Genomic DNA, 10124 nt, shown 5'->3' on the forward strand with positions numbered 1-10124 from the left:
AAATTGAAAGAACAATTCGTGAAAGATTGAGAAATAATCCTGTTGAAATGGCAAATGAGACTGAAGTTAAAGCTCTCAAAGATTATTCAGCTCCTGTCCAATTTAATGCGCCTTCATGCATAGTGTTGCCAACCACTACAGCAGCACACTTTGAACTTAAACCTGGAGTCATACAATTGTTGCCATCCTTTTATGGATTGGACAAGGAGGACCCATATCATCATGTGAAAGAATTCTTAAACATTTGCTCCACCTTTAAGTTCCAAAACTTCTCAGACGATTCGATCCGCCTACGCATGTTTCCTTTTTCTTTGAAGGATAAGGCGAAAGCATGGTTGAATTCTCTAGAAGTTGGATCTATCACTACATGGGACCAACTGTCTAAGAAGTTCTTAAACAAGTTCTTCCCGTTCACAAAACCAATGCCCTCCGTAGAGAAATTACTAACTTCACACAAAAAGAGGCGAGCACTTTCATGAATGTTGGGAAAGATGGAAGGACTTGCTTCTTAAATGTCCTCACCATGGTTTTGAGAAGTCGCAACAAGTTCAATACTTCTATGACGGTCTGACACCACAGAACCGTCGCATGGTTGATGCCACCAGTGGAGGGTCATTCATGACCAAAAGTGATGTCGAAGCGTGGAACTTCTTTGAAACCTTGTGCGAAAATTCCCAGCAATGGGGTTATTCAAATAGAGGTGACAGAAGTCCCCAACCACAAAAGAGAGGTGGTATATATGAGATAGGAGTCATGCCAGAGCTGAGCGCCAAGCTTGATAACTTGACAAAGAAAGTTGATGCTCTGGTATTAAATAATGGACCACCACAAACAGCTCAAGTCGAGGCATATGCCACATGTTCTAGTCTTCCCATCCTATGCGGTCTTGTCCATCTGGTGCAGCATTCCCAGAACTTCTCTCTGAACAAGTTCATGCTATGAACACTTTTCAAAAATCTGGGAATGATCCTTACTCGAACACATACAACCCAGGGTGGGCTAGACATCCAAATTTCTCTTGGGCAAAAGGACCACAACAAGGAGGACCATCTGAAAATCCTCCCATGCAACCGCACCTCCAAGTTGGCAGTCAACAACCTCAACAGTTTCCACAATATCAACAACTGCCTACACAATCAAAGAAACCATCTCTTGAGGATACACTCCATCTTTTCATGCAGAGTTCTCTCCAATTCCAAAAAGACACCCAACAAACCTTATTGGCCAACCAGGAAAGCTTACATGCAAATGCACAATCCATTGCCAAGTGGAAGTACAAATGGGTCAACTAGCGCCACATTGAGTGAGAGAGAGAAGGGCAAGCTCCTAGCCAACCCGAGGCTAATCCAAAGGGACAAGATGAGATTGGCTCTAATTCCAACCAAGGGCAATATCATGAACAGGCCAAATCGATCACTACCCTTAGGTCAGGCAAGCAGATTGATAACAGAATAGAGATGCCTGGGGATGAATCAAATTCTAAAACAGAAGATCAAGATGAAGCAGAGAGCCATACCAATGCATCCAAAGTCCAAAAGTTCTCTGACTCTCCAAGAGCCACTAATGTGCCACCTTATGTGCCCAAAGCACCCTTTCCTCAACGTCTGGCACCAACAAAGAAAAGAAATAACTTTGATGAAATCTTGGATGTGTTTCAAAAAGTGCAAGTCAACATCCCGTTGCTTGACGCTATCAAGCAAGTCCCTGCTTACGCTAAGTTTCTTAAAGATTTATGCACTCAAAAGCGTAAGCAGAATGTTCATAAGAAAGTCTTCCTTGCAGAGCAGCTCAGCTCCATGATTCAACATAACACCCCTCCTAAATTTAGGGATCCAGGAGCTCCCACCATTTCTTGCGGCATAGGAGATCATAAGATCGGGAAGGCATTACTTGATTTAGGGGCGAGTGTCAATTTGTTACCATATTCGGTCTATGAGCAGCTAGGACTTGGTGAGTTGAAACCGACTAAGGTAACGTTACAACTAGCTGATAGATCTGTCAAGGTGCCCCGGGGTATTATTGAAGATGTGTTAATCCAGGTTGATAAATTTTATTTTCCAGTGGATTTCATAGTTATAGATACTCAGCCGGCCTGTCCAGAATCTTCATAGTTAGATTCCAGTCATTTTGGGTCGTCCATTTTTGGCCACATCTAATGCTATTATCAATTGCAGGAATGGAGTTATGAAATTGTCCTTTGGTAACATGAATATTAAACTCAATGTTTTTAATGCAGGACAACAACCCTCAGATTTGGATGACATATTTGAAGTGGACATGATTGAGAGCCTTGTGCAGGACTCCTTCCGTACATCTTTTGAAGATCCTCTTGAAACCTGCTTAGCACAATCGGGCATGGATTTTGACATTGATAGTCCCATCCATGAAGTCAATGCATTGCTCGACTCTACTCCTATATTGGAGACTGAAAAATGGAGAGCGAAAGTGGAACCTCTCCATCCCTCTGAGACTCTTCTTGACAGCATACCTTCCAACTCTGAGAACACAAAGGCCAGCAGTCTGCTTAATGTTCTTAGAGCATATAAGGCAGCAATTGAACGAAAGATAGTGGAAATACAGGGAGTATGCCCCACGATATGTATGGATCATGCTGTGGAAATGTCGCATAACATGCAAAGGAAGCGTGATCCTAACATAGAAGAAGTCGTTCGAGCAGAAGTCCTTAAATTATTTGACGACAGTGTCAGTTGCCTTATTTCAGATAGCACAGTTCATGGGAACTCACATCACTTGTCTGGGATCGGTTAATGAAAGTGTTGAGGTAATTTCTTTGGCGGACCCCGGTTATAAAGATTATTTCATTCATGGTCCGTTCTTGTCTGGCTGAAGACGTTAAACTTAGCGCTCATGGGAGGCAACCAAGCCTTTTGCTTTATTGTATTGCTTTTTATTTCATTCATTTTCATTTTTCTGAGTTAGTTACTTCAATGTTGTGGGTAACATTACTGCAAACCCTCACGAGACTACAACTCGTCCACTAGGGGTAACCTAGGGGTTTAAAGGCTTGTTGCATGCGCTAAATGCAATCGAGAGCACCTGCGAAAGTGGTATAGGTAGGATCTTCTTTTCTTTTTCTTTTTGTTATTTTCGCTTCTGTTAATTTCTCTCTTGCCCTAACTTGCTCTTACATTGATAATTTTGGGAAGCCTCTTGATTCTCCGTCCAGGTACTATCTTTCCCTCATTTATCTTTTATTATTCGTTGTCCCATGTGCATTACTTGTTTATTTCTAATACATTGAGGACAATGTAGATTTTTGGTTGGGGGTGGGAGATTAGGGTACCTAATCAGTATTTTCTTGGTCCTGAGGAAAATTTGTGAAAATTTTAAAATTTTTTCTGAATTTCTATTGAATTCAAAGTGACTTTGAAGGATAGTTGTGATTTTAACATTATAAGATACCTGATGTTGGTAACTAATGACTCTTGGATTCGACCATCTGCTTGATTTCAAAGTCAATTTTGAATTGTTAATCCATGATTAGACGTTGTGAACATTGATTAAGTCATGATTTTACATATCACATCTCGCTTGCACATTAAGTTTTGGTTCGATAACTGAATGATTAACTTGGTAAAAAGAAGAATTAAAAGGCTAAGTCACATAATCTTCACCATAGGTTTGCTCCCTATAGGTATAGATTTGATTCTCCATAGTTGACTTATAAAAAATGAGGCGACGAGTTTTCGCCATAGGTTTGCTCCCTATAGGTAAGAATTTGATTCCCCTCATTTACGTTATTGCTCATAAAGAAAATCAAAGGTTGGTAAAATTAAAAATAAATCTATGAGATAAGTGTTGGTTTCAAGCTTGGTTGTCACGAATTACCAATGATATCATGAGGTTGACAATTGGATCTCTTAATGTTTGTAAGTCGAGATTACACTTTACATTCATGGAGCTCGATGTTCAGAAATGTTCTAATTAATGGATTAATATGTTGAACTTGATTATGAAGTTTACTGTGAGCTTGATTTCTGGAGAAAATTCTACTTACCATTCATGAATCTTAGAATTTTCACATCTCAGCTGTCTGTTCACAAGTTACTTGAGTTACAGGAATCATCTTTTATTTCTAAAATTATTTTTCGCATACTTTGCTCGGGACTAGCAAAATGCTAGTTGGGGGTTGTGATCAGGGTCAAATATTGCATATCAGACCCTCATTACCAGATTTTACGTATATGATAATGCTTAATGGAGTATTTTAATTGTATTTTTATTACAGGATGAAGTCAGGAGCGTTAATTGAAAATTGATGTTAAAGGCATGGATTTCATGATCCAAAGTCTCCAGAACGGGATGGACTCCAGAGAACCAATAATGAAGATTTTACACGCTTGGGATCTGAGGAAAGCAAGCCGACCTGAAACGGGTCCAGAATGCAAGATCACATGGTTCCCGCTATCCAATCAGTTCGAAACTTCATACATGGGATGAGGGCCGTAAATTAACCGTACATATTAAATTTCAGCCATAGAAGATCTCGGGAAGTGGTCCAACGGACAGATCAGCCTATTAATCTCTAAATTGGGGCCCACCTGATATTTGGAACTGCCTCAACCTTAGTATTGACGGTTTAAATAAGGTGAGAAACAGGATGGATGGATTGGATTTCTCGAAAGCATCACAGTGGACCCCACCTTGGGTGACATGTGCACGGTGCACATGTGCACTGCCTGTGCACCGAACGAGCTTAAGTCGGTCAGCAGCGCTGACCCGACTTCATCTTTTCAAAAACGGAAAGTCCGTTTCCAGCGCCGCAACGGGCGGAAAGACCGTTTTTTACGGACCGCTGTGGGCCCCACCGGTAGCACGTACGGTTGATCCAAGCCGTCCATCGTGTAGAGGGCTTTGACAACTACAAAACCATATTTTCATCTTGTGCCCATGCGTGCACATGTGTGAGCTACAGAGGTCACAAAAGGGCTACCCGGCGACGTTCAAAACTGATCTTTTTGTATTTTCTTCTCTGGGCCGTGTCAATGGACGTTCAAAACCATCCATCTTTGAACGAAATCTCGTCCTCTATCCAATGGACGTGATGGATTTCCACGAAAATACTTATGTGGGGCCCACCGAGCATCACAGCGCCGGACGTGCGAAGGCTTACGCACGTCCGCGAAGACTTCCGGGCGGTTGTGGCCCACCATCTTCGATCAGATGGAAGATCTGATCCGTCCATCGTGTAGAGGGCGTCGAGAGCTTCAAAACCATGTTGATATTCCTCGCCCATGCGTACACACGTGTGCGGTGCAGAGGCCAAAAGTAGACTGCCCCGGGACGTTCAAAACTGATCTTTTTGTATTTTCTTCTCTGGGCCGCACTAATGGACCTTCAAAACCACCTATTCTTGACTGAAATTTCGTCCTGAATCCAATGGACGGGGTAGATTTTCCAGAAAATGCCTCTGTGGGGCCCACCGATCACGGCTGCGAAAAATTGCACTTCGAGTCCTTCTACGACTCTACCACCGACCCCAGCCATCCAGCAGCTATAGAAGGGGAGTTTTGGACGTGGGAAAGTCATTCAGAACCAGGGGATTCCAGATCTGGAGCAAGGAAGAGAAGAAAGAGAAGAAAGAGAAGAAAGAAGAGAGAGATTGATTGGTTTGGTGTTTAATTTTTATGAATTTTATTTAATATTTTTCATGAATTTTATAGGTCACTAATCTCTCAGCTAGGGCTGAGATGAAGCCCCTAATTTGATTAGCTCTTGTATTGGTTGATTTACTTTGAATTTCAATTAATTTGTTTCTTTCTTTAAGTGGGCTTTATGGGTTTAAATTCTATACTTCTCCATCTATGAACTTGATTAAAGTATATATATGGATGTTGTTTGGATGCTTATTATAGGTACTTGTGTCTGATCAAGAACAAGTTTCCTATAGAGGAAGAAACAGGGTGCTTTAATGAATGTGCATTCCATGTACCCGACCAAGGATATGGGATATGTCATTCATGGCATTGCTTAAAGGAATTAGACAGTTTGTATGCCCGATTAAGGACACAGATTGTGCTTTCTCTATTTAAGTGGTATCAATCTAGATCAAGGTGAATCAACAGACAAAACAAGGGTTAGGATAATTAGGGGTGGATTCGAAAGTCCTAGTGCCCTCTCTCTGATTGAATTTTCTTCCCTGTTCTTAATTAATTGTTTTTCATAAAATTGTGCTTAGTAATTCATTCCATTATTCGTTGGATTAGTTAAGGAGAATCATAGATTTGAATTGTGACGACCAGTCCTCGTGGGAACGATCTCGTAATACGTACCGTATCTACATCTGATTCGTATACTTACGAGTTTAAAAATCATTTAAATCATGTTGGTTTAAATAAAACATCAGTATGTGGGATTGGAGTGTATTCCAGAATTTTCTAAGGTTTCCTAAAGGTACTCTAAGAGGGCTTAGGGCTATCAAAGGGGAGAGAGAGAGAGAGAGAGAGAGAGAGAGAGAGAAAGAGAGAGAGGAAGCTTGTAGAAGGGAGATTCTGCTCATAAAGGTGATCTACTTTGCAGTCCACGTCTCAGCGCTTCTACGTCCTCATGATCGGTGAGATACCTCTATTTTTTATTATTCTCTTATTATTTATCCACTCCTACGTGAGTGAAGAAGGTTTGATCCAAGCGGTGTGTGCTTGTGATCGGTTGTAACGTTCTGCTTTAGTGGATTGTTGATCTGGACGAGGTCTCGTGGTTGTTACCTCTTTGAGGGTTTTCCACGTAAAAATCTCTGGTGTCGTGTGGTTTATGCTTGATTTATTTCATTACTTTATTATTCCATAATTCTAGTTTGTTTCGGGAGGCTAGATCCTAAGATTTTGTGCAAGGCCCCCAACAAGAACTTTCAAACGAATGTGGATTGCATGGTGATTATATCACCATCTAGTTAGGTGGTGTTTGGTATTGTGGGGCCCACTATGATGTATGTGTTTTATACATGTCGTCCATCTATTTTGCCAGCTTATTTTAGGGCATGAGTTTAAAAATGAAGTAGATCAAAAGTTCAAGTGGACCAAGGCATAAGAAATAGTGACAATCAAATGCCCATGGTTAAAAACTACTTTGGGTAAAGTCATGGATCAAGCTGATATTTGCATTTTCTTTTCATCCATCTCTGTGTAACCTTATCAACAGGTTGGATTACAAATAACCATTACAGTGGCCCTAGGAAGGTTTCAATGGTCAATGTTATTATCCCCACTTTCCTGTGGTGTGGTCGGCCTGAGCTTTGTATGTGCTTCATTCTTGGGCTCATGCTTTAAAATGAGTAAAATGGATGAATGATATGAATAGATGGGGCCCACAATGCACCATCCAAATCTGTTTCACTTTTAAACGTCCTTTGTGTGTACCTCATTTTCAACAACAACATGTGGAGGAATTAAATCTCACCATGTTAGGGACAAAAGGAGCTCGATCCATATTGTAGGGTAGTACCCAATCCACATCCCAAATAAATCCTCCCTTCATGACCATGTTGGGCACCAATTAGATATTACTATTGCTTGCACCAAAGATGGTATAAGCATGATGTGGCAGGATTTGATTAGATGGCAAACTATCGTGAGAGAGTTAATTAAACTATCCAAGCGAATTCGATAAAGTTGGGGTAACAACTTTAAGTCGACTATGGTCCGAGTTTGCCAGCTCTATGTGACCTAATCTACAAGTTGGATGGATCACAATTAAACATTACAGTGGGCCTTAGAAAGTTTCAATCATCACTATTTTTCCATAATGTGTTCCACCTGAGATTTTGATTTGTTATATTTTTGGGACCATGCCCCAAAATAAGCTGGAAAAATGATAGACTGCATAGATATACCATACATACATAAGGTGGGCCCCATGATCAAGGCTTCACCCAACTGTTACCCCTCCCTCACCTAATTACACCGGAGCATAGAGCAACTTTCAAAAGCATGATTGCATGTAGAGCTGGGCATGGGATGACTCGACTCGTCCGACTCGTTCGGACCCGACTTGATCCGAACCGAATGGGTGAGTCAATCTGAATCAAGCTTCGCCCATTCCAACTTCAAACCGAGTCGAGTTCGAGTTACCTAGGGGTAGTTTGGCACCGTGGATTGGAGAGGATTTAAGGGGGTTTTAAATCCCCTAGTTGTTTGGCAGCATAAAGTAATCGGGGGTTTCAAATCCAGGGGGTTTTTAATCCCCTCTTCAAGGGGATTTGTAATCCACAGTGAGAGCTTGTATTACACCTAAAATTATTTCAATAGTTGCAGGCGTAACATGTGTGTCACTATACACTATCATTCTATTGGGCACATAGCCTACTAATGATGATCAGCACCGTCCAAACATTATCCATGTAAATCAATGATTAGAAATCGTTGGCTAGTCACTCAGACATGATCTTGTGCTTGTGGCCCATCTGGGACTTGGAATTTCATCATTTTCGGGCAAATCATATATTTCAACGGGCTTATTACAACCATTGTGTCAAAAATTACATATCTCACTAATTAGAGATATTAAAGTTTATTTAGTAATTAAATTCAAACCCATGTAAATATACCATGGATAGGTACTTTTGTATTAAAGTTGATTCACACTCCAGGGTGTTAAACACACCGGGAGGATTGCAAATCCAGGGGGTTTCTAATTCTGGGGGTTTTGAATCTAGTGGGTTCTAAATCCACGCTCCCAAACAGGCCCCTAGTAACTCGATCTGAAACCGACTCGAATCGGATTCGAGTATATATAAAATAAAAAACTCTAATTTTTAAGTATATCTAACCTCATACGCTAACCCAATCCCAAACCCTCTTTCTCCTTCCCTCATCCTTATCCTCTTCCAAGCCCCGCACCCACCATCATCACCACCCTACTCCTCTCTCTCTCCTCCTCCCTCCCTCACTCCTTTTCCAAACCCGGCAGCCACCCACCACCATCACCACCCTCCTCTTTCTCTCTCCTCTCCACTCTCTCCCTCCCTCCTCTTCCAAGCTCGGGAGCCACCCACCACCATCACCACCCTCCTCCTCTCTACTCCCTCCGTCCCTCATCTCTTGATCCGAATCAGCGCCAACTCGAACCGAGTTGGTACTTTTGACCGGGTCAAACTCGGTCCGGATTAGTCAAGGCGAGACTCGGATTTGGATCGATTCAGGCATACTGAACTCGGTACCGAGTCGAGTCGAGTTCAGGTCAGGCCTATTTCAAAATCGGATCGAGTTGAGTCAGCCCTTACTCGGTCCAACTCATCTCGATGCCCAACTCTAATTACATGCCCCGGCCTCACCCACAAGGGTATAGCCCTCTATATCCATGCCTTCCATCTTTTTTTTGCAAGATCATTAGAGTATGAGCCCAAAAATGAAGAAGATCCAAATATCAGGTGGACCATATTATAAGAAACAGCGGTGATTTAACGCTCTACCATTGAAAAACTTCTTAGACCCACCGTAATGTTTATTTCCCATCTAACCTGTTGATTACGTTACATAAATCTCAATGAAGGGAAAAAACAAACACGGTCCAAATGAGAATGGGATCTGCTTCATTATCGGGAAAATACCCTACATAATCTGTAAAAACGGATGGACGGTGTGGATATAAAATACATACATAAGGGGGGGCACCACCGTAAGGACCGCACCGTCCTTAGTGAGGCCAGGGCCGCACCTAATCCGCTCCCAACCTACCACGTCGTTCGGGTCAGGGGCTGTCGCCGGTCAGAATCGGTTCGTGTCGTCCACACCTTTTCCCGAGTTCGTTTTGGCCGTCGCGACTGAGCTCTAGCGTCTGTCACAGGATAATGGGGCCGCGTGCTGAGTTTTCTATGATCTGAACCGTCCATATAATCAAATTTGTACGATAATCCATACCCACATTGAGAAGATGATTAATCATCACTATCTATACGTAAATTCAAAACAAACAAAAAGACAATATTTAACGGATCAAATTCAAATCAAAAGCTCAACTGTCAAGATCATCAAAAAAACTTCATCATGCTATAAGATCATATCCACATTACTAGTAAAAACATGGACGGTTCAAATCATCAGACCATCTCAACACGTAAGTCCCAGCGTACCACGACATACAGTGCATCATTAATCGCGACAAAGCCA

At 41.8% G+C, this 10124-nt stretch overlaps 1 non-coding gene across 1 annotated transcript; it reads right to left on the reverse strand.

The window, feature by feature from the left end:
- Positions 1–424: 424 nt before the first annotated feature.
- On the reverse strand, positions 425–530 carry LOC131257130 (small nucleolar RNA R71). The gene has a single exon (XR_009177146.1). It is a non-coding gene; the product is annotated as a small nucleolar RNA R71 (small nucleolar RNA).
- Between the last annotated feature and the right edge of the window lie 9594 nt (positions 531–10124).

The sequence above is a fragment of the Magnolia sinica genome, chromosome 9 (assembly GCF_029962835.1).
Source record: "Magnolia sinica isolate HGM2019 chromosome 9, MsV1, whole genome shotgun sequence".
In the NCBI taxonomy this organism is placed as follows: Eukaryota; Viridiplantae; Streptophyta; class Magnoliopsida; order Magnoliales; family Magnoliaceae; genus Magnolia; species Magnolia sinica.